Raw genomic sequence first — 24,979 nt, forward strand, 5'->3', positions numbered from 1 at the left:
TCGGCATTAGTTTTTAAACCAGTCTCTCTAGATGTCCACTCTTTATATTAAGGCCCTCCCTAGATGAAAGAAAGAATATGTCAGGCACATGCAGCGATTGCAATCATGGCACATGGGACTACATCCTAAGCGTGCCGTCACTGGCATCATGGCTTTGAAGCCACTTGGGTTAGTATTTTCTTGCTGACATGAGAGACATTTGCTAATAATCATGTGCCAGAGATGGGAGTAAGGGACACCAGCACATCACAAAACAGAAAAGGCATGAGAGGCTGAGACAACCCAATGCGTCTGTGAGGTCGGGCCTTGGTGTCTGTACATAATAAATGGCATATGGACCTCTGGTCCTCCCAGAGAACCACACAACTCCCCTGGAAAAGAAAATTTTCAGAATAGGAGTGGGATGCACATGGTGAATTCAGCACCATGCACCACCACGCTTGAGAGAGAAGTTTCACTGCTGTCATCTCTGTAAGGGTCATCTGCAAAGAGAAGCGAGGCACCTGGAAAATGTTAAATATTTTATAAAATCCACACTGGGTGACTTACAGCCAAATCCTCAGTATACTCCTGGGGGGCCTGAACACTCACATCTCCAGACTTCCTATATAAAATGCCTGATTCTAAAATGCTCATTTTCACAAGGGAGTAAATCATGGACTACTAAGAGGAAACACATGGATTCATTTCAGCATACACCTCTACAGAGTTCAGAGACAACTTGCAAATGAATCAATCAGAAAAAAACCACTGGTGATGTTGACATGTTGAAGCATGTCTCTCCTCTGTTGTGTGGCTACCTACAACATAAAATTCAACATAAAATTCAGAGTTTCTATGAAGGTTTCTGTGTGCTATAGGACACTTGGCTGTCCACTTTTTCCATTACAACTTTAACCTCATAATTCCCTACTCCCTTTCCCTCGCTCATCACGATACCCTAGCCACACAGCCACCTTTACTCAAGGCTGTCGTCAGTATTCTGCCTCAGGTACTTTGATATAGCTATTCTATCTATCCAGAACTTTCCAGGCTACAGTAAAATAACTCCAATCCAAACATTCATAATTTAGGAGTAAAGTAATCACAAGATAGAGTAAGAAAGAATATCCAAGTCCCCAAACTAGAGCAAAACTATAATTTACAGAAGAAAAAGAGAAAATAATATATTAAATATTTATTTAACAAACATACATTAATAAACATACACTGTACCCATCGACCAGGCAATATTCTAAGTGACATGGATTCAGGTAGGAATAAAATTTATTGCACTCATGCAAAGTTTAATCTGGTGGTGATTGTGAATAAGCAGATACATAAACATATTGTCAGGTAGTGGCAGCATGGCTTAAAGAAAGCAAGCCAAGGCTCAGGGTGGAGAGAGGTCAATAGCAGAGTACTATTTTATATGGGTTTGTCAAGGAAACAACATGGGTATTAGGGCAAAGTAATAAAAATGCCAACACCCTGAAACAGGAACAAACCTACTATGTTCAAAGGGACAAACATCAAAGTGAAGCCAATGGAGAGTGTGAATGAGGCAGAGAGCAGCCCAGGAACAGACTACTGACAGGGACCAGCTCAAGGCAGCCGTAATAATAACAAGGAAAATCAACACCTTCCAGAGCTCCTTCCATGTCATGAAATGTTCTACTGGGGTACTTTTGCTAATCCACTTAAGCTTCCAACAACTGGGTAAGGTAGAAACTAGTATCAGATTTTTAATGATGATACAATGGAATCACAGAGTGGTTAACAAGTTCGTCCAATGGGTGGAGGGAAGCCAGTTTCTTGCTCTGGAGATCACAACATTATACCACACCAATGATGTCACACACAAGCTGAGGATGACAAAGTCTGTGGGGGATACACAGCTGGGGAGTGGCAAGACCATCACCACAGTGCTGAGTGCACAGTGGACTGCATTAGGGTCGAGCAGACAGTTTATGATGCTTCTTGCCTGGATGAAGTGCCAGGCTCCGGAGGCATAACCTGAACATGACCTACCCTGTCAACACCCTTCCTGTGCACAGAGAGCAGCAGCAGATATAAATATCCAACCTTAGAGCAAAAGGTCATGACTCAGTCTCAGAGGCTTCAGCCCCATCTCCCTGGCAGGTGTGATTCATCTATACCCAACCACTGTCCTGGAACTTCATCCCCACATCCACCACATTCTTTACTTTCCGCTCCCACCCCCCGCACCCAAAAAACCCTTGAAAGTCTGCCTTTCCCACACCTCAGTCAGTCAAAACACAAAGCCCAATCAGCCAAAACACAAAGTTCTAATTCTCCATCTCTTAATAACTCAGTAAAGCCCTTAAGACAATACATGTACAGTATGGCTGGCATTTAGTCCTTCTATTAGCCAACAGAAGCATATTTTCTATTTTAAAGGAAAATTATATAGTACAGGTGTGATGAGAGTAATAGGAAAGGTCTTCAGAAAGTTCACTGAAAATACAAAACATAGTCTTTAAAAATATTTGACACCAAATAAACCATTTTTAAAATATTTTCATTTATTTTTAATGGAGTGGCAGATTTTTAAAGAGAGGAGAGAGAGAGAGAAGAAGATCTTTTAACTATTGATTTACTCCCCAGGAGCCTCCTCTGGGTTCCCCATGCATGTGCAGAGTCCCAAAGACTTGGCCCATCTTCTTCTGCCTTCCTAGGCCTCCAGCACAGAGCTGGATAGAAACTGTAGCAGCTGGGACATGAACCAGTGCCCATATGGGATTGCAGCACTTGCCAGGGGAGGATTTAGCCAATTGAGCTATTGTGCCAGGCCCCAAATAAGCCATTTTTATAATTCTATTTTTCCATAAACTTTTTTTTATTAAATTTATTCATTAATTACATCGTGTTGTAATTACATAGAATCTGGGATACTACCCCCCACCCTCCCCCCATGGTGGGTTCCTCCACCCCGCTGCATAACCATAGTTCAAGTTTAGTTGAAATTCCCTCCCTGCAAGAATTTGCCAAGCATAGAGTCCAACATCCGATAGTCCAGACAAGTCCATCTACTTATTGGGAAGACCCTCTCTGGTCTGAGGGCAGTCAGCAGAGTATCTTCCCGGTCAAATAAAAGCACTAATATACCATCTGCAACAATTAACATCATTATGGATTGAATTGACATGATATTGAGCAGTCAACATGTTAAAAATAAATGCGATTTCTTAACCACTTTCTGTGACCCCCATTCATAGTTCAATTTTAGTTTATATACTACAAATGACATAATATCCATAACATAACATGATATGCTTAACATCATATCATATTAAATTAAGGCAAACATGTGGTATCTAACCTTTTGGGATTGGTTCATTTCCCTTAGCATTATGGTTTCCAGTTTGGCCCATTTGGCCACAAAAAACTTCATTTTGTGTTTTTTAATAGCTGAGTAGTATTCCATGGAGTAGATGAACCATAGCTTTCTTATCCAATCCTCTGCTGATGGGCATTTTGGCTGTTTCCATGTTTTTGCAATTACTGATTGTGCTGCTATGAACATAGGAGTGCATGTTGGTTTCTCATAAAACAATTGTTCTGGATATATTCCTAGGAGTGCTATAGCTGGGTCATACGGTATGTCGATTTTGAGTTGTTTGAATATTCTCCATACTGATTTCCATAGAGGCTATACCAATCTGCAGCCCCACCAGCAGTGGAGTAGGGTTCCTTTTTCCCCACAACCTCACCAGTAAGTGTTGTTGGTGTTTTTCATGTGGGCCACCCTTACTGGCGTTAGGTGGTATCTCATTGTTGTTTTAATTTGAATTTCCCTTATTGCCAGGGAGCTTGAGCATTTTTTCATATGTTTATTTGCCATTTGGGATTGTTCCTTTGTGAAATGTCTGCCCATTTCCCGTGCCCAGTTCTTGAGTGGCTTGTTTATTTTGGTGTTTTGGCTGTTTAAAATGCTCTCATACTGTTTAATATTAATTTTGCCAAGCTACAGGATGGAGTGACAGCAGATCAAAGTTTAAATCCCATTCCTCTGATTTATATTTATCTTTAACTTCTGATTCATAACATTGGAAAGTCTGAAAACTGCATCTCCCTAATTTCTGAAATGACAATCATAGCACACAGCTCAGAAATCTGTGAGAAATACAGGTGGATCGAACCTGAACCTGGTGCATACTAGGAATTAAACACGTAGTCTAAAAAAATATTTTTTCAACACAAGAGTTTTTTTAAAAAAACTATTTCTTCCTTGTTGCAAAGGCAGCCTTACTTTACATTAATACTCAGAAGCACAACTCTGTAAGCTCATTTCCTTCATTATGTGTTTAATATTTTATTCTAATTTCTAATAAACATACATACCAATGAGTGTTTATTAATGTTTTTGAAACATGACTTTGTAGTCAATGGATGCCAAATGTTGAGGCACCAAAGGTGCAACCCTTATAAGTTATCCTGCCAAGGGCACCATACAGTGTCTCACACATTGCATTTCTGTATCTCATAGCTCATGGATGAAAGGTCAACCAAAGCTTGAAATTCTATCAGTGGGTTTTAAGATAGATGGAGGTGCCTCCATTTTTCCATACTCAAAGAGATCAAGATTTTGAACATGGGCTTCAACTTGAAAATGGCTGTCTCAGTACTGTGTATAAAAACTTATACACCTGTGACGACGGGGTTGTAATTACACATCGTATTTTCCTCCTCTGTTTCAAAAAGAACTATGCATGCATTATGCCTTCATTCAAAGATAACACCCTTTACTTATAAGCTTAACACCAAATTTTGCATCCTTTAAAATAGCTGAAAAATTTGAAGAAATAAATAATCACAAAAATACTTTGGGGCTGGCACTCAGTCACACTGGGTAAAGCTACCATGTGTCATGCCAGCATCCTGTATGGTCGCTGGTTTGTATCCTGACTGCTCCACTTTCACTCCACCTCCTTGTTAATGGCCTGGAAACAGCAGTGCATATTAATATAGGTGCTCTGATTCCTGCACCCATGTGAGAGGCCTGGATGAAGCTCCTGGTGTCTGGCTTTAGCTTGGCTGAGCCCTGGCCATCACAACCACTTGTTGTGTAAGCCTGTGGATGGAAATCAATGTCTGTCTCTCTGTCTCTGTCTGTCTTTCTCTCTCTCGGACTTACAAATAAATAAAACAAACCTTCTAAAGAAATACACTTTGCACAAAGCACCCTTCAGTTATTCAGAGCAAATTATACCTTTGATCTTAAATAGCTCATATAAACTGGATCAGTAACTGTAATAGTGACAGCAAATAACATCATCACCCCCACTGATTTGCTCAATAAGTTCTATTGAGCAAAACTAATTTGTAAGGGAGTAGACCAGAACTGGAGTTTTGCCCTGCATTAACCCTGGCTTTTACACAACAAGTTAAAACACACTTTCTGCCTGTGCATTCAGAAGCTCAATAGAAAATGGGTCAGTCTGTCACACCTGTCATAAGAAAACATTTGAAAAACTACAATTCATTCTCAAGTAATAAGTCTGTTGTGATTATCACAAAATCAAAAGTTAAGAAAATGCCTGTCTATGAATACTAATCCACATAAATTTTACCTTAAAATAAAACTTTTTTAACATCTCATTCCTTGACAAAAAACCTTTTAAATTTTATCCCAAAACACAATTAGCTCAGGGAGAGATGACCCATGATGGGATCTGTGTAGACTCAAACTAATGCTATTTTTTCAAAAGCCTTCTTGTAAGCAGAACCTGTAATTAATACTACTCTAAAGTAATCCATTTAAAAACAGAGGAACCCTAGAAATTCAGTGAGGGGATGGCATATTTTGTTCTAAAAGTTTCACTTGCTTTAATTCCAACAGTGATCTTCTGTATTGAGTTGTCACATGACTAAATGTCATAAACACACCAAATAGTTTGCTAACAATCCTTAACCAAAGGGAAAGAGAGTTGTACTCAAAAACTTTGAAAAGTAAAGGCAGAGAGAAAAAAAGAAAACAGGGGAAGGTATTTTCCAGATATTTGCAATACCTTACCTCATAGAATCCCAAAGAGTTTCTCTCTACAGTTGTTATGGTGGAATCCATTATTTCAATCCAGGTTTACAAAGCAGTAAGACACATGTTGCTTTCCTTTAGAAGGAGGCACTTGACCTACCCACTTGGCGTTTCATTCAAAGGAGCGGCCAGGACTGACGTCAAGGGCTTTTGCACCTATAATGTGATTCTGACAGCTTCTGCAGATCAATTCACTAATGTCTGGTTTTCTCCTCTTCTTTCCAGAAAGTTCCAGAAACGATATACAAGGTGGGATTTGCATAGGCCTCTACCAGAAGATGCCTGTTCTGCTAAGAGCAACCCAGAAAGCCACTTCCCACCTCTTGTCAAGCGCTATGACTGTGCATCCAAAGTGAAAAAAAAAAAAAAAACATAATGTATTATGTGCCTTTCCTTACGGCAGCCATGGCCACACCCCTGTGAAGGGTACAGGATGTGATCGGCCCATCCTCCCCTCAGCTTCCTTCCTTTGCTTTTCCATGGAAGAAGTCCGAAGAATGAGCTCTGTGTACACACACACAGGGCTGATGACAAATAAGCTGACTGCTGTCACAGACAGGGAAGCTTGCTGTTTCATTTCCTCAGAGTAGAGAGGCCTCCATTTGGGAACTCCAACTCACCAGCACCACTAATGAGACACAGCATTCACTTAAGGTCACTGAAAAAGGCTTGAAGGATCTTAACTAACTCAAAGTACAGTGAGCAGACTTGTGCTTTTAAACTTTAAAAGGCAACTGAAACTTTTTCAAGCATGACACAGCCTTTGTGAAAATGCATATACATGTTAATCGAACAGGAAGTTATTTTCATAACTCACTTTTAATGAAAATATGGATACAATCATCAATCCAGGGAGAGGGGCACTGATGTTGCAAAGCGCAGGGGCTTGGGGAAACCCCTGGTTCAGATGCCATGTTTATTATGCGCCACCTGGAGCAGCTGTGTGCCCATCTGTGGCAGCCATTGCAATTATTATTTACTGGGTGAATGCAACCAAAGGCTAGAAGTCTATCTCCTTTGGGAAAAAGACGAAATGTCCTCAACAGTGACATTTGTTTCCTGTGACATGAGAAAGACTAGATTTCAGCTCCATGCTACATTTGGTGGCAGCAATTTCCCTAAAGTTCCAGGGGTCAGAGTTTTAGGCCACTTCTGGAATTGGGTAAGTGAAAACACAAAATTTCTAGCATTCCAGAGGCTTCTGGTAGTCATACACAACCAGTCCCACCTTTTTTTTTAAAGATTTATTTATTTTTATTGCAAAGTCAGATATACAGAGAGAAGAGGTGAGACAGAGAGGAAGATCTTCCATTTGATGATTCACTCCCCAAGTGACTGCAACGGCCGGAGCTGCTCCAATCCAAAGCCAAAGGGCAGAAGCTCTTCCTGGTCTCCCACACAGATGCAAGGTCCCAAGACTTTGGGCCATCTTTGACTGCTTTCCCAGGCCATAGGCAAGGAGCTGGATGGGAAGCGGGGCTACTGGCATTAGAACTGGCACCCATATGGGATCCTGGTGCATTCAAGGTAAAGACTTTAGGCACTAGGCCACTGCTCAGGGCCCACCCAGTCTCATCTTAACACAAATTATTAAGACCTCCCACTGTGTCATTACAAGCAACAGCAATAGCACGTATGTACAGAATGCTTATTATGTGTCAGTGTCACATAAAAGTGTTCTTAAAAAGCATTCAATGGTCACCACATACTCTAAGGATGGGATCAAGAGCATTATCAGGCCCATGTTACACAAAAGAAAACTGAGGCTCACCAAAAGGAATTGACAGCAGTTGCATTTGAAGTCAGATCTGAATAACATCCAAATTTAGGTTTAGGTTTTTTTTTTTTTTGTCTTTTTTTTACAATGCTCTTCCTTCCTCATATAACACTCACAAAATTTACAGCAACCTCACTAATTCAGAAGTGACAAAAATCCATGATAGCTTTATTCCCGTTAAAAAATCTGAAAATTGAACCTAAGGAGGAGATATTTATGTTCTTTTATTGGCATCAAAAGTGGCAGCCTACGAACAACAAATAGGCATCCCAACTATATAAGAATTTCTTTTTCTTTCCCCAGTCAAGGAAAGAACTCTTGAACTATATACCCTTGAACTCTTGACTACTTTCTAGTTATTGACTAACAGATTCTGCTTGGGCTAAAGACAGGTTCATTCACTGCTCACAACACAACTCTTACTGCCACTCATTCTTGGTCTCTGGATGCCAGTTGCTTCCAGCATTCTGGTCACTCACGCCATGATTTGTTGCCTCTCCAATACTGTAACATTGCAAGATACATCACTTTTACTACATGTAAGTTCCTGGTCCACCCATGTGTTGTTGACCTCTATATGTGACAATAAAACTGTATTTTCCAGATGAAGCAGAAGGTTAAACGTACATGAGGGGTTAGTTCTGAGGCCACCACATGCACATATCATTCATTCATTCATTGGAAAGCCAAAGTTACAGGGAGAGAAAAATGGAGAGGAGGGAGGAAGAGAGATCTTCTGCTCCTCAAATGGCTAAAGTCAGAAGCCCAGAACTCCGTCTGGGTTTCCCATATGGATGCATGGGTCCAGGGACTAGGGCTATTTTCTGTTCTCTCCCTAAGCACATTGTTAGGAAGCTGGATGGGAAGTGGAACTTCCAAGCCCTGAACCAGCACACATGTGGGATGTCAGCATCACAGAGAAGGACTTAATCTATTGTGCCAGAACACCAATACCAGGGGTTGTAATTTTTAAACATACATATTTTAAATCAGCACTTCTTTAGTCACAGGATATGGGCAGAACTGTAATCTGCAGAAGTTGACTGAATTCTTACAAAACTAAAGACATCACTCAACTAATGTAGTCTCTTTCCCCAAAGTTTGCTGCAAGAAAAGCAGGGAAGAGCATAGATAGAATCTTTAGATTGCGATACAACCAGACAACAGGAAAATTCGGCAGTGTCTCCATCTGTTCTAATGCTGGCATCAGAAACACAAACCAGAACCAAAGTTAGCACAGCAGGAAGGAACAGCCCTTTTCCTGAAAAGCCCATTATGAATTTCCCCTGTGTTTATGCTTTCTGCATGCCTCAGAGTATGACATCATTCGTATACATTATTTAAGCCTCACAGCATGTATCTGCCTGTCTGCTCCAATTATTAATGGAAGTTTTTTCTTCTGACCTTGTATTCATGAAGGAGCCAGATCAATGTCCATCTCATTGTCATTCTATTTTCAAATTCCCAAGTCTTCCAGTGGAAATATGTGACAGTTTGTCTATAAACTCAAAGGGTTTTGAAAAATATCTTAAAAAGTATGACATTGCTGTTGTATGTTGTGCTGACTGGGAGTAGGTGCCTAGAGGCCCTTTTGTTTGTATTTGAGAGTTCTTCTCAGTATACTTTAGCTATGGATCTTTTCTCAAATGATGCTTTATACAATTGCAAGGCTGTGCAGGTCCCTATTAGTTACGCAATAACTTTCTTGCTATTTGGAAATGCAACAGCAATAAGAAGCAGAAAGTATCATTAGATTATTTGAGTAATGGGACACAAAATTTTTGCAGTTTTCTTGTCTCCAAGTAAACTTTTGAGAATAATTCTTTTCTTCCTCAAATACCTGCATTCTTTTTAAAAGATTTATTCATTTTTATTTTATTTATTTTTTTAAAGACTTATTCAGTTTATTACAAAGTCAGATATACAGAGAGGAGGAGAGACAGAGAGGAAGATCTTCCGTCTGATGATTCACTCCCCAAGTGAGCTGCAACGGCCGATGCGCACTGATCCGAAGCCAGGAACCAGGAACCTCTTCCGGGTCTCCCACGCGGGTGCAGGGTCCCAATGCATTGGGCCGTCCTCGACTGCTTTCCCAGGCCACAAGCAGGGAGCTGGATAGGAAGTGGAGCTGCCGGGATTAGAACCGGCGTCCATATGGGATCCCGGGGCTTTCAAGGCGAGGACTTTTAGCCACTAGGCCAAGGTGCCGGGCCCAGATTTATTTATTTTTATTGGAAAGGCAAATATAAAGGAGGAGAAACAGAGAGGAAGATATTCCATCCGATGATTCACTCCCTAAGTGAGCACAAAGGCTGGAGCTGAGCCAATCAGAAGCCGGGAGCCAGGAGCTCTTCCAGGTCTCCCACGCGGGTGCAGGGTCCCCAGGCTTTGGGCCGTCCTCAACTGCTGTCTCAGGCCACAAGCAGGGAGCTGGATGGGAAGCAGGGCCACTGGGATTAGAACTGGCGACCATATGGAATCCCGGGGCACACAAGGCGAGGACCTTAACCACTGTGCCACCATGCAGTGCCCAAATACCTGCATTCTAAACAGTATTGAAGTTGAATGCTAGATACAGTCTTACAGGTGCACTTTAGTCAGTATAGAGCTTGGTGGTCACCCACAGTGTCTACCTTTGTTACACAGTGCTGCCAAGAATAACTTTTACCTTCCAAATTAAACATAGTGTTTACAAAAGGAGTAAAATGGAGAAGCTAGGAATGTGGATCTATCAATAGAAAGGATAAAGGCATATTAATAGCAACCACATTTGTATTTGTCAAGCTCTTCAGTCAGGAGGAATAAAAAAATGAGGTGTTTCACTGCTTACCTAATTGTATCACTTTTAAAACAGAATAAAGTCAGTTTCTAACTATCTAAATGTACTAAATGATGTTTAAAAATTTCTAAATAAAGTCACATGCTAAATACGTTCGTATATTTTAGTACTCTTTAAGATCCAAATTAAGAGGGCCAGCAAAATTAAGGTGGTATAAGGGCGGTAAGTTTCTGCCTGAGATGTTGGCATCCCATATGGGTGCTGGTTCACCTCCCAGCAGCTCAACATCCAATCAAGATCCATGCTGATGGCCTGAGAAAAGCAGAAGATGGCCAAGGTATTTGTGACACCAATCTAGGCTAATTGGAAAGTATAGATTAAGTTTCTGCTTCCTGGTTTTGGCTTGGCCCAGCACTGAGGCCATCTGAGGAGTGAACCAATTAATAGAAGATCTCTCCTTTCTCTCCCTCTCTCTTTCTCTTTAACTCTTTCAGAATAAATGTATAATTTCAAAATAAAATACAATTTTTAAAAATAGTTTCCCATTTAATCAATTGCAGAACTAAGAACTCTCAGAGCTTGCATACTGGTTCTGTAGTAAACATGAATACCTTTTTGCTTTGTGAATTTAAGTCACATGATTCAATCACTGAAACTTTAGATTCATTATCTATAAAAACGAGGATAATTTTTTTCTGAGGTAGAATTATTTATCATTAGTAACATACATTAAGTGGCACTAATTGCCCAGGCAGTACAATTTTGGAGAGGGTTGTAAAGCTACATAAAGCAAGTAGCATAGGCCTGTTGAGTATCTGCTCATTGTGAGTTAAATCTCAGATATGAGTGCCGTTACTCCCAATGACGATAACTCTTAATCATTGAAGCAAACTCAACAGAAGCTTGAAGGATTTTCTAAATGTGAACAATAAAATAAATAAATACATAAGACAGTGCACCAAGAAGGCAACTGACCTCTGGGAACACACTGGCCTAAGTCATCGGATGTGATTAAACTATGCTCAGATTCAGTCTTTTATAAAAATTTTTTTTATTTTTTTAAATTATTATTTATTATTTTTAATTCATTAATTACATTGTATTATGTGACACAGTTTCATAGGTACTTGGGTTCTCCCCATCCCTCCCCAAACCCTCCCACCATGGTGGATTCCTCCACCTTGTTGCATAACCACAGTTCAAGTTCAGTTGAGATTCCCCCATTGCAAGCGTATACCAAACATAGAGTCCAGCATCTTATTGTCCTGTCAAGTTCAACGGCTTCTTAGGTATACCCTTTCTGGTCTGAAGACAGAGCCAGCAGAGTATCATCCCAGTCAGTTGAAAGCTCCAACATACCATCAGCAAAAATTTACATCATTATGGAATTAATTGACATAGTAATGAGTAACCAATATGTTAAAAGTAAATGCGAGTTCCTAGCCACCTTCTGTGACCACCTCACTTACATTTCAATTTTAGTTTATACACAACATATAACATTCATAACATAACATGTTATACATAACATCATATCATCTTAAATTAAGGCAAACATGTGGTATTTAACCTTTTCGGATTGGTTCATTTCCCTTAGCATTATGGTTTCCAGTTTGGCCCATTTGGCCACAAAGAACTGCATTTTGTTTTTTTTAATAGCTGAGTAGTATTCCATGGAGTAGATGAACCATAGCTTTCTTATCCAATCCTCTGTTGATGGGCATTTTGGTTGCTTCCATGTTTTTGCAATTACTGATTGTGCTGCTATGAACATAGGAGTGCATGTTGGGTTCTCATAAAGCAAGTGCTCTGGATATATTCCTAGGAGTGCTATTGCTGGATCATACGATATGTTGAATTTGAGTTGTTTGAATATTCTCCATACTGATTTCCAGAGAGGCTGTACCAGCCTGCAGCCCCACCAGCAGTGGAGTAGGGTTCCCTTTTCCCGCAACCTCGCCAACAAGTGCTGTTGGTGCTTTTATTCATGTGGGCCAGTCTTACTGGCGTTAGGTGGTACCTCATTGATGTTTTAATTTAGATTTCCCTTATTGCCAGGGAGCTTGAGCATTTTTTCATGTTTATTTGCCATTTGGGTTTGTTCCTTTGTGAAGTGTTTGCCCATTTCCCGTGCCCATTTCTTGAGTGGCTTGTTTGTTTTGACATTTTGGTTGTTTTGTAGCTGTTTGTATATTCTGGATATTAGCCCTCTATCACCTATGTCGTGTGCGAAGATCTTCTCCCATTCTGTGGGTTGCCTTTTTACTTTGTTGATTGTTTCCTTTGCTGTACAGAAGCTTCTTAGTTTGATGAGGTCCGATTTGTTTATTCTGGTCTGGATTTCTACTGCTTTTGGAGTCTTTTTTAGGAAGTGAGGGCCTACCCCTAAGTGTTGCAGTGTGTTTCCAACATTTTCTTCCAAAAGTTTGAAGGTTTCTGGATGTAGGTTTAGATCTGTTATCCATTTAGATCTGATCTTAGTGTATGGTGAGAGATGTGGATCTATCTTTTTGGCAGTATAGACATTTTAATGATATTAATTTTACCTATCCAGGAGCATGGGATGTTACTCCATCTTTTGAGGTCTTGTTCAATTTCTTTTTTAAGTAGTTTGTAGTTTTCTTCAAATAAGTCTCCTACATTTTTGGTTAGATTTATTCCCAGATATTTCATACTTTTCTCTGTTATTTTGAATGGTATCTTGCTGGTTAAATCTTTTTCCATCTTGGGGCTGTTTGCATACACTATGGCTGTTGATTTTTGTTCATTAATTTTGTACCCTGCCACTCTACCAAACTCTCGTACAAGTTCTAGCAGTCTCTGTATTGAGTCTCTTGGCTCTTCTACATAAAGAATCATATCATCTGCATATAGTGAGAGTTTAACTTCTTCATTTCCCATTTGGATTCCTTTGATTTCTTTTTCTTGTCTTATGGCCTCAGCAAGTACCTCTAGGACTATGTTGAATAGTAGTGGAGAAAGTGGACATCCCTGTCTTGTTCCAGATCTCAGTGGGAAGGGCTCCAGTTTTTCTCCATTCAGTATGATGCTGGCGTTGGGTTTTTCATATATGGCTTTAATTATGTTGTGAATTTTTCCATCTATGCCTACCTTGGTTAGGGTTTTTAGTAGGAAGTGGTGTTGGATTTTGTAGAAAGCTTTTTCTGCATCTATTGATACTATCATGTGATTCTTGTTTTTCAGTTTTTGGATGTGGTGTATCACATTTATGGATTTCCGAATGTTGAACCATCCCTGCATTACAGGGATGAACCCTGCTTGATCTGGATGAATGATCTGTCTGATGTGTTTTTGAATTCTGTTGGCTAGGATTTTGCTGAGAATCTTAGCATCAATGTTCATCAAAGAGATAGGTCTGTAGTTTTCCTTCTCTGTAAGATCTCTGTCTGGTTTTGGGATTAAGGTAATGTTGGCTTCATAGAATGAGTTTGGAAGGGTTGCGTCTTTTTCTATTGTTTTGAAGAGTTTGTAGAGGATTGGGGTCAGCTCTGTTCGGAATGTTTTGTAGAATTCTGGAGTGAAGCCATCTGGGCCTGGGCTTTTCTTTGTTGGGAGGTCTTTAATCACTGATTCAATCTCTGCTTCAGTTATGGGTTTGTTCAGGTCGTTTGTTGCCTCTGGGCTAAGTTTTGGCAGGTGGTAGAAGTCTAAGAACTTTTCCATTTCTTGGTGATCTTCTGATTTGTTGGAGTACAGTGCTTTGTAGTAATTTCTAATTATGGCCTTAATGGATGCGATGTCTGTTGTTATGTTGCCTTTTTCATCTTTGATGCTGTTAATTCTTGCCTTCTCTTGTTTTTTCTTTGTCAGTCGGGCCAGTGGGGTGTCTATCTTGTTTATCTTCTCAAAAAACCAGCTTTTTGATTCATTGATTTTATGTATGGTTTTTTTTATTTCTATCTGATTAATTTCCTCCCTTGTTTTGATGATTTCTTGTTTCCTATTGTGTGTGGGGCTCTTCTGCTGTTGTTTTTCCAATTCCTGGAGGTGTGTGTTTAGTTCCTGTATTTGGCGTCTCTCTTGGGCCTTGACATGAGCTCCAATTGCAATGAGTTTACCCCGTAGCACTGCTTTGGCAGTGTCCCACAAGTTTTGGAATGTTGTATCAGAGTTTTCATTGGTTTCCATAAATTTTTTGATCTCATCTTTAATTTCTTCTCTGATCCATTGTTCGTTTAATAGCATATTGTTCAGTCTCCAAGAGTTTCTGTATTTCCTGGGGCATTTTGAGTTGCTGATTTCCAGTTTCATTCTGTGGTGGTCTGAGAGGGTACATGGTATGATTCCTATCTTTTTGAAGTTATTTAGGTTTGCTTTGTGTCCTATCATGTGGTCGATCCTGGAGAAGGTGCCATGCACTGCTGAAAAAAATGTATAATCTGTGGCCTTAGGATAAAAAATTCTATAAATATCTATCATGTCCAGTTGTTCTATTGTTTGTATGAGCTCTGTTGTTTCTTTGTTGAGTTTTTGTTTTGTTGATCTGTCTATAGTTGTTAGTGGGGTGTTAAGATCACCCACTATTATTGTGTGCATATCTATGTCTCCCCTTAAGTCCATGAGTAATTGCTTCACGTAGCTAGGTGCGTTTGAATTTGGTGCATATATGTTCACGATGGTAATTACTTCCTGATGGATCAGTCCCTTCACCAATATATAATGTCCTTCCCTGTCCTTTTTGATGTGTGTCAGATTGAAGTCCACATCATCTGAAATTAAGACAGCTACCCCAGCCTTTTTTTCTCGTCCATTGGCATGAAATATTTGTTTCCAACCTTTCACTTTCAGTTTCTTAGAGGCTTTTCTGGTTAGATGTGTCTCTTGTAGGCAACAGATAGTTGGGTGCTGTTTGATAATCCATTCTGTTAATCTATGCCTTTTGATTGGTGAGTTCAGGCCATTTGTGTTAAGAGTTAAAATTGAGAGGTTGTGATTTTGCCCTGCCATACTTGTTTTTGTGGGTGTTGATATCTGTGTAATTGCCCTTCCTTGTGTGGACTTTAGTGGGGAGACCTTCCTGTTTGCCATCTTTGCTTATGATTCACCTCCTTTTTTTCTGGATTTAGTGCATTTCTAAGGAGATTTTGTAGAGCTGGTTTTGTACTGGCATATTCTTCTAATTTCTCTTTGCTATGAAAGTATTTGATTTCGTTCTCAAATACAAATGAGATCTTTGCTGTGTACAATATTCTTGGTTGACAGTTGTTCTGATCCAGGATTTGGAAGATCTTTGTCCATTCTCTTCTTGCTTGTAAGGTCACTTCAGAGAAGTCAGCAGTGATCCTGATTGGTTTTCCCCGGTATGTGATCTTTTCTCTGCTTCATACTTGTCTCAGGATTCTTTCTTTGTCTTCGTTGGAGTGGAACTTGAGCACCATATGTCTGGGTGAAGATCGCTTTGGGTCATATCTGCTGGGAGTCCTCTGACCGTCCTGGATTTGGGCTGGGTTCATGTTCCAAGTGTTTTGAAAGTTTTCCTGTATAATTTTGTCGAGCACCATTTGCATTCCTGTCTCTTTTTCCGCTCCTTCAGGAAGGCCAATAATCCTAATATTCGATTTTCTGAGGTTGTCTTTCATTTCTTGTATGGTCTTATTGGCTTTGTTCAGACTTGTCTCCAGCTGTTTAATGAGCTGGGTATGTTCGTTTTGTGTGTCTTCCGTTTCAGAGATCCTCTCTTCTGCTGTATTTGTTCTGTTGGTTAGGCTCTCAATTTTGTGCTCTAAGTCAAGGATTTTACTTTTCATTTGTTGTATTTCTGCGACTATGTGGTTCTTGAATTCCTTGAAGTCCTCCCAATTCTTCTCATTGTCTCTGACATATTTTAACATTCTTTTTTTGAATTCCTTGTCTGGTAGATTTTCTATGTCTTCATCTCGCATCTCCGAAATAGACATTGGTTTTGATCCTTTATTGGTTGGGTGTTGGCTCTCTCATCTGGATCATTACCTTTTCTGGTATTTCTTCCCATTGTGTTAGTGTTTCTTTTTTGAGAGACCTAGGCACCAGTGTGCTGAGGGGTCTCCAAGCACTATCCTGTAGAGATCGGAGTCTGCAGGCGTGGAGTAGCAGGGTGTGGGAATTTTCAAGGCACTTTTCGTGCGTCTCCAGAACACTGGACCTCAGGGCGCCACTTCCAGGGCCCAGCAGATTCAAAGCGCACTCTCAGCTCGTCCCCTACAGGTATGCTACCACAGGGCGTGGGGGAGTGAAGGCACTCTCTGTGCGTGCCTCCTGTGTGCGGTACACAGGGCTCGGAGGATTCTAGTTACTTTCTCGGTGTGTCCCCAGTGCCAGGGACTGCAGGGCGTGGAGGTTCCAGGTGCTCTCTGGGAACGCCTCCTGCACGCGGGTCCACAGTGTCCTCCTGGTGTGTCTCCCAAGCACGGGACTATAGGGCGTGGGGTGTTCCAGATGCTCTCTGGAAGCGCCTCCTGCGCAGGCCCGCCCACCCCAGTGCTTGCAGGGGACCGACCGCCCCAGCACTAGCACGGGAGTACCCAGCCCAGAGGCGTGCTCGGATTCCTGTGGGATAGCACCGCCCAGCTGAGTGCCAGACCGCAAAGGCACGGGGGAGTATTCAGTGTGCCTTTTGCCTTTCTCCTCAGCGCACAGGACTGTTGTGCGTCACCTCCCAGACACAGTTTTGGCAGTTTCAAGGCACTCGCCCTGTGTCCCTTAGACGCTGGAGTCTCGGAGGGGGGGAGGTGAGCACCAAGGGTGTTCAGGCTCTGTGCATGCCCCTGGGGGGCCAACTCCTGGAGCCTCCGACCCACCACTGTCCCCACCCAACTCACTCAAACCTCACGTTCTTGCAGTCTGCCTCTTCCTCTGGTGGGAACCCTCGCCGCGGGTGCGTCTCCTGGCGATTGCGTCTGGTGCAGGTCCTGTCGGGTCCCGATGAGACCTGGAGACTGCGGCGGGTGCAGGCGGGTGCAGGCGGGTGCAGGTCCTGGCGGGGCTTGGCGACTAGGGTGGGCAGGTGCCAGCGGGTCCTGATCACTGCTGGTCCTCACGGCCACAGCGTCTGCGGGTCCTGAGGTCTGCGGGTCGACTGCGGCTCTCAGCGGCTGCACTCAAAGGTGACTCAGCAGGTCAGGAGCGGAAAGCTGTCTTCCCTGCCCTTTGTTTTGTTTTTCCCTGGTTGCTCTTCCGAGTTGTGTGGATTTTTTTGGCTCCACACTGTCCAGGGAACTTCACGTTCTTCTCCCTGTAGCTCTATGCTGTTCCACTTACGCTTTTGTCACATTCTAGCCCTCTCTGTCTGTGAGCTCCCTCACAGTCTTCCTCCTTTGTGGCCATCTTGCGAGTCTCTCCCTTTTATAAAAATTTAAGCAACATCATTGGAGAAGAAGTCTTGCCTATCATAAATTAGCTAAAGCAATTACAATTATGCTTATTTTTGTTAGTGTACTACATACATGTGTTTCAGTGGTCATTTTGGGAAAGGTTAAGTGAAGCAGATAAAACTAAAATCACAGGACATCTCTGTAAAAGCAGATGGCATTTATCCAAAATGCCTTTCCTGGAACAAACTGTAACGACTTGATGACTCCTGCCCTTCCTCGCCATGCTATATTTAAGGGCCTGTAAACACTTCCATTGTAAATGGCTATCACTAGGATTTGTCATTTTACCTTTTAAACCTGTAGCAGAGTTCAGTCTGGCTATCTCAGGATCTCTTTAAATCCTACAGGAAACATATGTTCAGATATCTACCTCAGAAAAATCACAGTGTAGCCATTGTAAGTATTCATGTCCAGTGGCAGCATTTCCAGTTTCTCTTAAAAGAAAACTAAATAGCTGCTACCAAAACACTTAACACTTTCTTTCACTAATAAAGCATTTTCTTTCAGTTTGAGAGGCAAAAGAGCAAAAGAGAATAAGCTCTCATTTGGTGTTTCAGTCTCCTAATACACACAATCAGTAGGGTCAAAGATGGAGGTCCACGAACACAAACTACTAGCTCTCTCGTGAAGAAAGTAGGACCCCAAACATGTGGGATCACCACTGTCTCTAAGGTTGGATCAGAAGCCAGAGCCAGGAAGCAGAAGCATGTTCTCCAATATGGGGGCAGGGGAGTAGGATAAAGGGAAGGCTAGATACCTTAACCACTAAAGCAAATACCCAGTCTCAAAATGACATTTAAAAAATGTTACATGCCCTTATAAATCAACTACCTTCAAAATATCTTTAAATATGCAGTTTTCATTTTGAATATTTCATTTTGAATATTTGAATAGTCTAGTCCATTTGGTTAGATGGTCATATTCAATTCCTTCTATCAGTCTAAGTTCTTTGAGTGCAAAACGACTTACTTTATTAATTTATATTCCTGATAGCTGTCCAGTGCTGGAAAGGATTACATACATGTTTGTGAATAGATGAATAACAATAGATTCTGTATCTTAGCCTTTACTTTTAAGATAGTTTTCCACAAGTATTTTAGGTATGATGCACTTCATAACTTACTGCATTCTAAATTTATGTATCTGGACTAACCATTTAAGCAAAAATTCAGAGACACAGGACTGCAACAGACACAAAGCCAGATGTAGATAATTCTACTATACTGACAAGTGTAACTACCTTGTTTTTCTTTTTTCATTGGAAAAATATTAAAAACTTGAAACTCTAACAACCTAAGCAAATGAGGGAAATCTTAATAGCTTTAATTTCTAAATCAAATGGAAACCAGGTTGTCTGAAGAATTAGTGCCAAGGGAAAATAGTTTGAACTTGTACTGATAAGACAATAAGTAAATTGTTAGAATCCTGAAGAGAGAAACGTTTTAAACACAGGAGGAAAATGATGTTATGGTCATTTTATGCCTTCTAAGGTTAAAGCAACCTACTTGTAACAGTTGTATTCTTGATCTAAGGTACAAAAAACTTTGCAATACAGATTTTTCTGAAATATCATCTGAATTTGTAATGCATTAATGAAGCAAAGTTATCATTTTACTGCCTAATCATGCAATAGCAATTCTAACATCTGAAAGGGTTTGCAATAAGTTTTTCCCTTACATGTTTTCTATTTAGTCCTTAATGTTTCATTCTTGATTAAATTAACAGAAAGATAATAGATTTCATAGATATAGATCTAAGATGATAACCATAATTCCTCTCAGGCTGATTACTTTGCAAATACATAATTTCAATCCCCTGTGTCACCAAAGGCTTGATGCACCACTAATCATAATACTTAACAGGTAAAAAGTTGGAAGACCCCAGTTCCACAGGAATATAAATAAGGACTAAAATCAAACATCATAAGATGTCTGTTTCACTGTTATGTTTATTTTCTGTATTTGAGACAAAACACAATATTCGTATTTGAGGGATTGACTTATTTCATTAAACATAATGGTTTGCAGTTGCTACCATTTTGCAGCAAAAGATAGAATTTTCTTCTTTTTTGTGGGTGATTAATATTCCATGGTGTATACAGATCACATTTGCTTTATATATTCATCATGTGATGAACATCTGGATTGACTAAATATTGTAGTTCTTGTGAATTAAGCCAATATACATTTTTCCCCCCAGCAACAGTGGTTTGGAGGACTTTTTCTACCACATCTTCACCAGCATTCATTGTCTTGATATTTGGATGATGGCCTCTATAACTGGTGGCAAGGTGAGACACCATTTGTGTTTCCCTGATGCCTGATGATCCTGAGCACTTTTTCATGTTTTTGTTGGCCATTTGTATTTCATCCTTTGAGAAATGTCTGTCCATGTTTTATACCCATTTCTTAGTTGGATTGCTTTTTTCATAGTTGTTGAGTCTTTGGAGTTCTTTATACATACTTGGTATTAATCCTTTGTCAGTTGCATAAGTGCAAATATCTTCCCCCATTCTAACAAATGTCAGCTTTCCAGTGCAATGACCTCTTAGTTTGGAGTAATCCCAACTATCTATTTTTGCTTTTGTTGGCTTTGCTTCCAAGTCACTTGCAAATAAGTCCCTGCCTATGCCAGTGTCTTGCAGGGTTTCCCCAATGATTTTTTTAGTAATTCGATGGTATTACGATGTAGATTAATCTTTGGTCCATTATTACTAGATTTTTTAATAAGGTGTTCGTAGAAGTCTTGTTTCATTTTTTTTTTACATGTACACATCCAACTTTACCCACATCATTTGTTGAAGAACTTTTTTTTTTATCTTACTGTCAAATATTAGTTGGTTGCAATGCATTCTTCCATGCCTTGGGTTTCTGTTCTACTCAGTAGTCTATATTTTATTTTTCTGTCAATTACTGGCTGTTTTGATTTTAATTGCCTATAGAATGTCTTAGAATCTGGTATTGTGATGTTGCTGGCTTTTTTTTGTTTTGATTTGTTTTTTGTTTAACATTGTTTTAACCATTCAAGTTCTTTTGTGTTTCCATATGAATTTTAGTACCATTTTTTCTAGATTTGAAAAGAATGTCGTCAGTATTTTGATTGGGATCACAATGTACTTGCAAATTTTTCTGAGTAGAATGGACATTTTGATGACCATGAAATATTTTTCCAAATTTTTGTTTATTTTTTCTAGTTAGCTCCTTCATGTTTCATAACTTATACACATTCCTTTGGTTAAATACATCCCAAGTTATTTAAAGATTTTTGTAGGTATTGTGAATGGGACTAATCTTACAAGTTCTTTCTCACTCATGGAATTATTCATGCGGATAAAATCTACTGATTTAGTTGTGTTTATTTTTTTAGATAATTTTTTTTGTAACATGTTGGTAGTCGGTTTGTTCTATATTGTCTTGATTGTGCTAAGGAATGTTCCTTCAATATCCAATTTGTTAAAGATTGCTATCATGAGAGTATGTTGCATTTTTATCAAGTGTTCTCCCTATATGTATTGAAAAAACATATGGGTTTATTAAATTTTAATGTTATATATATATTTTGTTGTTGTTCTTCAGCAGCATTAAACTATAGTTTTCTTTACTGTACATTTTTCTGGTTTTGTAATTAAACTGATGTCCTCAAAGAAAATGTTTGGAAGGATTCCTTCCCTTTCACTTGTGTTTAAACAGTTTGGTAGAATACAGCAGTAAAGCTATTCAGTCTTGGGCATTTTTTCTAAGGAGGGTATTCCTAAACATGATTCAGTCACCATCTTAGTGATTGGTCTACTTAAGTTTTCTATCTCTTTATAACTAAATTTTGATAGGCTTTATGTGTCTAGAAAACTCTCTGTTTCTTCTAAATTTTCCAATTTGTTGGTTTATTCTTGCCTGTAGTAATTTCTGATGATTCTTTTTTATTCCTGTGGTATCCATTATAACATCCCCTTATTCATTTTTTATTTTATTAATTTGGGTCTTCTCCATTTTGGTTAGACCAATGATGTGCCATCAATTTTGAATACCTTTAAGCACCAGCTCTTCGGGCCCAGCGCCGTGGTCTAGCAGCTAAAGTCCTTGCTTTGAACGCACCCCGGAATCCCATGTGGGCACCAGTTCTAATTCCGGAAGCTCCACTTCCCATCCAGCTCCCTGCTTGTGGCCTGGGAAAGCAGTTGAGGCCGGCCCAAAGCCTTGGGACCCTGCACCCGCGTGGGAGACCCGGAAGAGGTTCCTGGCTCCTGGCTTCGGATCAGTGCAGCACTGGCTGTAGCGCTCACTTGGGGAATGAATCATTGCACGGAAGATCTTCCTCTCTGTCTCTCCTCTTCTCTGTACATCTGCCTTTCCGATAAAAAATAAATAAAATCTTTTTTAAAAAAACACCAACTCTTCGTTTCACTGATTTCTTTTGTATTTTTCATTTTAATTTTGTTCGTTTTTCTCCAATTTTGGTTATTCCTTTCCTCTACTAATTTGGGGTTTTGGTTTATTCATGTTTTATTAAGTGTCTTTCCAAAATCTGATGTAGGTATTAATTGCTATAAACTTCCCTGTTAACACTGCTTTTGCTGTATCTCATACGTCTTGTTATATATGTTGCCATCTTCATTCATTTCCAGGAATTTTTGCTTTCATTTTTTTATGACCCTCAGTTTGCTAGAGAATGTGGTGTTCAGATGCCATGCGTTTCCACATCTTAAGGTTTCAGTCAATTTCCTGTTTAATTTCATTATGTTCAGAAAAGATACCTGGCATAAGGGTTTTTTGTTTGTTTGTTTGTTTTGTTTTGTTTTGTTTTTGAGAACTGCTTTGTGGAATAGTTTCCCTTGCGGTCTTACTTGGATTGTGAGTCATTCAAGCTTAGCAGTTAGATTACTGAGTTAAAATCCAGTCCCTGGTATGCCATCTTGTTATCACCTTATTCAAGTCATCTTAAACACCTCATAACTCAGGGACAGAACTGTATTATTCTGTGTCATATGTACACGCACACACATGCACACAATTTCTTTTTTTTAATTTCACTTTTTTTTACTTTTATCATTTTATGATACAGTTCCACAGGCTCCTGGGATTTCCCCTATTCCCTCCCCAATTACCTCCTCCCTCACAGAGTTCCCCTGTATCATTACTTTAGTATAGTTCTTCACACACAGTCATATGTCCATCATTGCAGGCATGGACAATGGCAGTGTTCAGCATCCTATTGTCAAGACATAGTAAACAGTTTCATTGGGAATCCATCTTTGGAAGTAGAGATGCATACTGTATTGTATCTTCACATCTGGAAATTACAGTCTTCATTACACAGTTACTATACACCCCCTTAAATAAAAGTCACAATACAAAATCAACAACCAGAAGAAAAATAGATGGGTTTTGTTTTTTAATCCAGTCTACTATGATGTTTGATTGATGAGTTTAAGCCATTTACATTCAGGGTCAATATGAATGGGTCATAGTTTGGTACTGTCATTTTAGCAGTGGGTTGTTCATTGATTTAATCTTCTGTTGTTTTACTGGGATGTTTTTCACATTTGCCTTTGGTTTTGGTGGGCGCTATTCCTTTTCTCTGTCAAGAGAACATCTTTAAGTATCATTTGTAGGGCAGGTTTGGAAGAGGCATATTCTTTTAACTTTTCTTTTCTTAGGAAGAATTTTATTTCACACAATTTGCTTTTATTTCTAAAAATAAATTTGTGAATAATAAATAGGGTACCACATATGATTACCTACTGAGAGAAGCAGCACTCCTACTCTTCAAATGCCTTCTTCTCATATAATTTTTCTATTTGCCCAATCTGGGTGCTTAAAAATATAGTAATTCATTACACACATGAAATAGTTTTCCAAATATATTAGCTCTCAATACTAAAATGTACATCCCAATAACTGAAACAAAGCAAGCCTTATTAGTCACAACTGGCACTAACACTCACACACTGAAAATTTTCAAGAAAAATGAAAAGAACTAATCATTTACTTGGCCCTTCTGATGTGAAATCTATTTCAGAGCAAGTGAGGAGACACAGCTAATGACAGAAATTGCTTTGTACACAACAATCCAAGGAAATAAGTGTGAAAGAAATTTACAAATTCAAAATTTATCAAAGGCTAAGAAAATAGTGTAACTGAAACTAGTAGAAAAAAATGCAAATCGGACGTACACAGCACTGTCAGTTAAGCATTCTATCCATAACCTACAATCTATAGGAAATATGAGAGATGGCGGGGCAAGTAAGAAGATACTAGCACAGAGTGAAAAAGCAAATCTAGGACATGGGACATCGCCCCACACAAAGGGTAATAATCGCCAGCGTCACTGAGAAAAATAAAAATGAGGAGATACTGAATGAGGCCAGATAAAAATAATACATCTTACATGATTCTTTCTTCTTTATTAGTGCAAAATGGACAAAACTGATCTGTGATTTAAGAAATCCATCTTTAGCTGGTCTGTTATTTGAAAACTGTAAGGAATTTAGAAGTGCTGTGAATATTTAGCATACATATGTCAAATAAATCATGACATATTCTTAAGATCAATAAACCTTTAGTTTTATTCCTCAATAAAAATAATTAAAGCAGTATAACTAATCTATGGTGTTAGAAGTCAGGACACTGGTGGTTTTCCCAAAGGAATCTGACTGGAGGAGGCATTGAATGAACTTTCAGAGCACTAGAAATGCTAATTCTTAATACAGGTGCTGCGATCACCAATGTTCACTTAATATTGAAGTTACACTAACATTTCTGTATGGATGTTAGTCTTCATTAAAAAAGAGTACATATGAGGAGGAATTACTCCTTAGTGGAGGTGACACCATTAATTGTTTACTATGCTTTGTATTAAAACAAACCAACTGACTTTTTAAAACCAGTGAAATGTCAAACTTAGAGAATTCTTATGTATTCTCCTAAGTACAATAAAGGCAATTTAAATGTACAAGAAGATATTCCTACTACATATTTATAGGGGTAGATAATTGTCATGTGCGGTCCATGAAGTCTGCT

General features: G+C 39.5%; 1 protein-coding gene across 4 annotated transcripts in view; it reads right to left on the reverse strand.

Annotated features, from left to right (window-relative positions):
* HECW2 (HECT, C2 and WW domain containing E3 ubiquitin protein ligase 2) overlaps positions 1 to 24,979 on the reverse strand; it is a 396,630-nt gene that overhangs the window by 149,306 nt on the left and 222,345 nt on the right. Inside the window, exon 1 of one of the 4 annotated variants that reach the window (XM_058664755.1) lies at positions 6,017 to 6,098. The exons of the other annotated variants lie outside the window; for them this stretch is intronic. The gene's annotated coding sequence lies outside the window, so the exon portion shown is untranslated. Of the gene's footprint in view, positions 1 to 6,016; positions 6,099 to 24,979 lie in introns of those variants that run through there. 4 annotated transcript variants of the gene reach the window in all.

This window comes from Ochotona princeps, chromosome 5, assembly GCF_030435755.1.
Source record: "Ochotona princeps isolate mOchPri1 chromosome 5, mOchPri1.hap1, whole genome shotgun sequence".
In the NCBI taxonomy this organism is placed as follows: Eukaryota; Metazoa; Chordata; class Mammalia; order Lagomorpha; family Ochotonidae; genus Ochotona; species Ochotona princeps.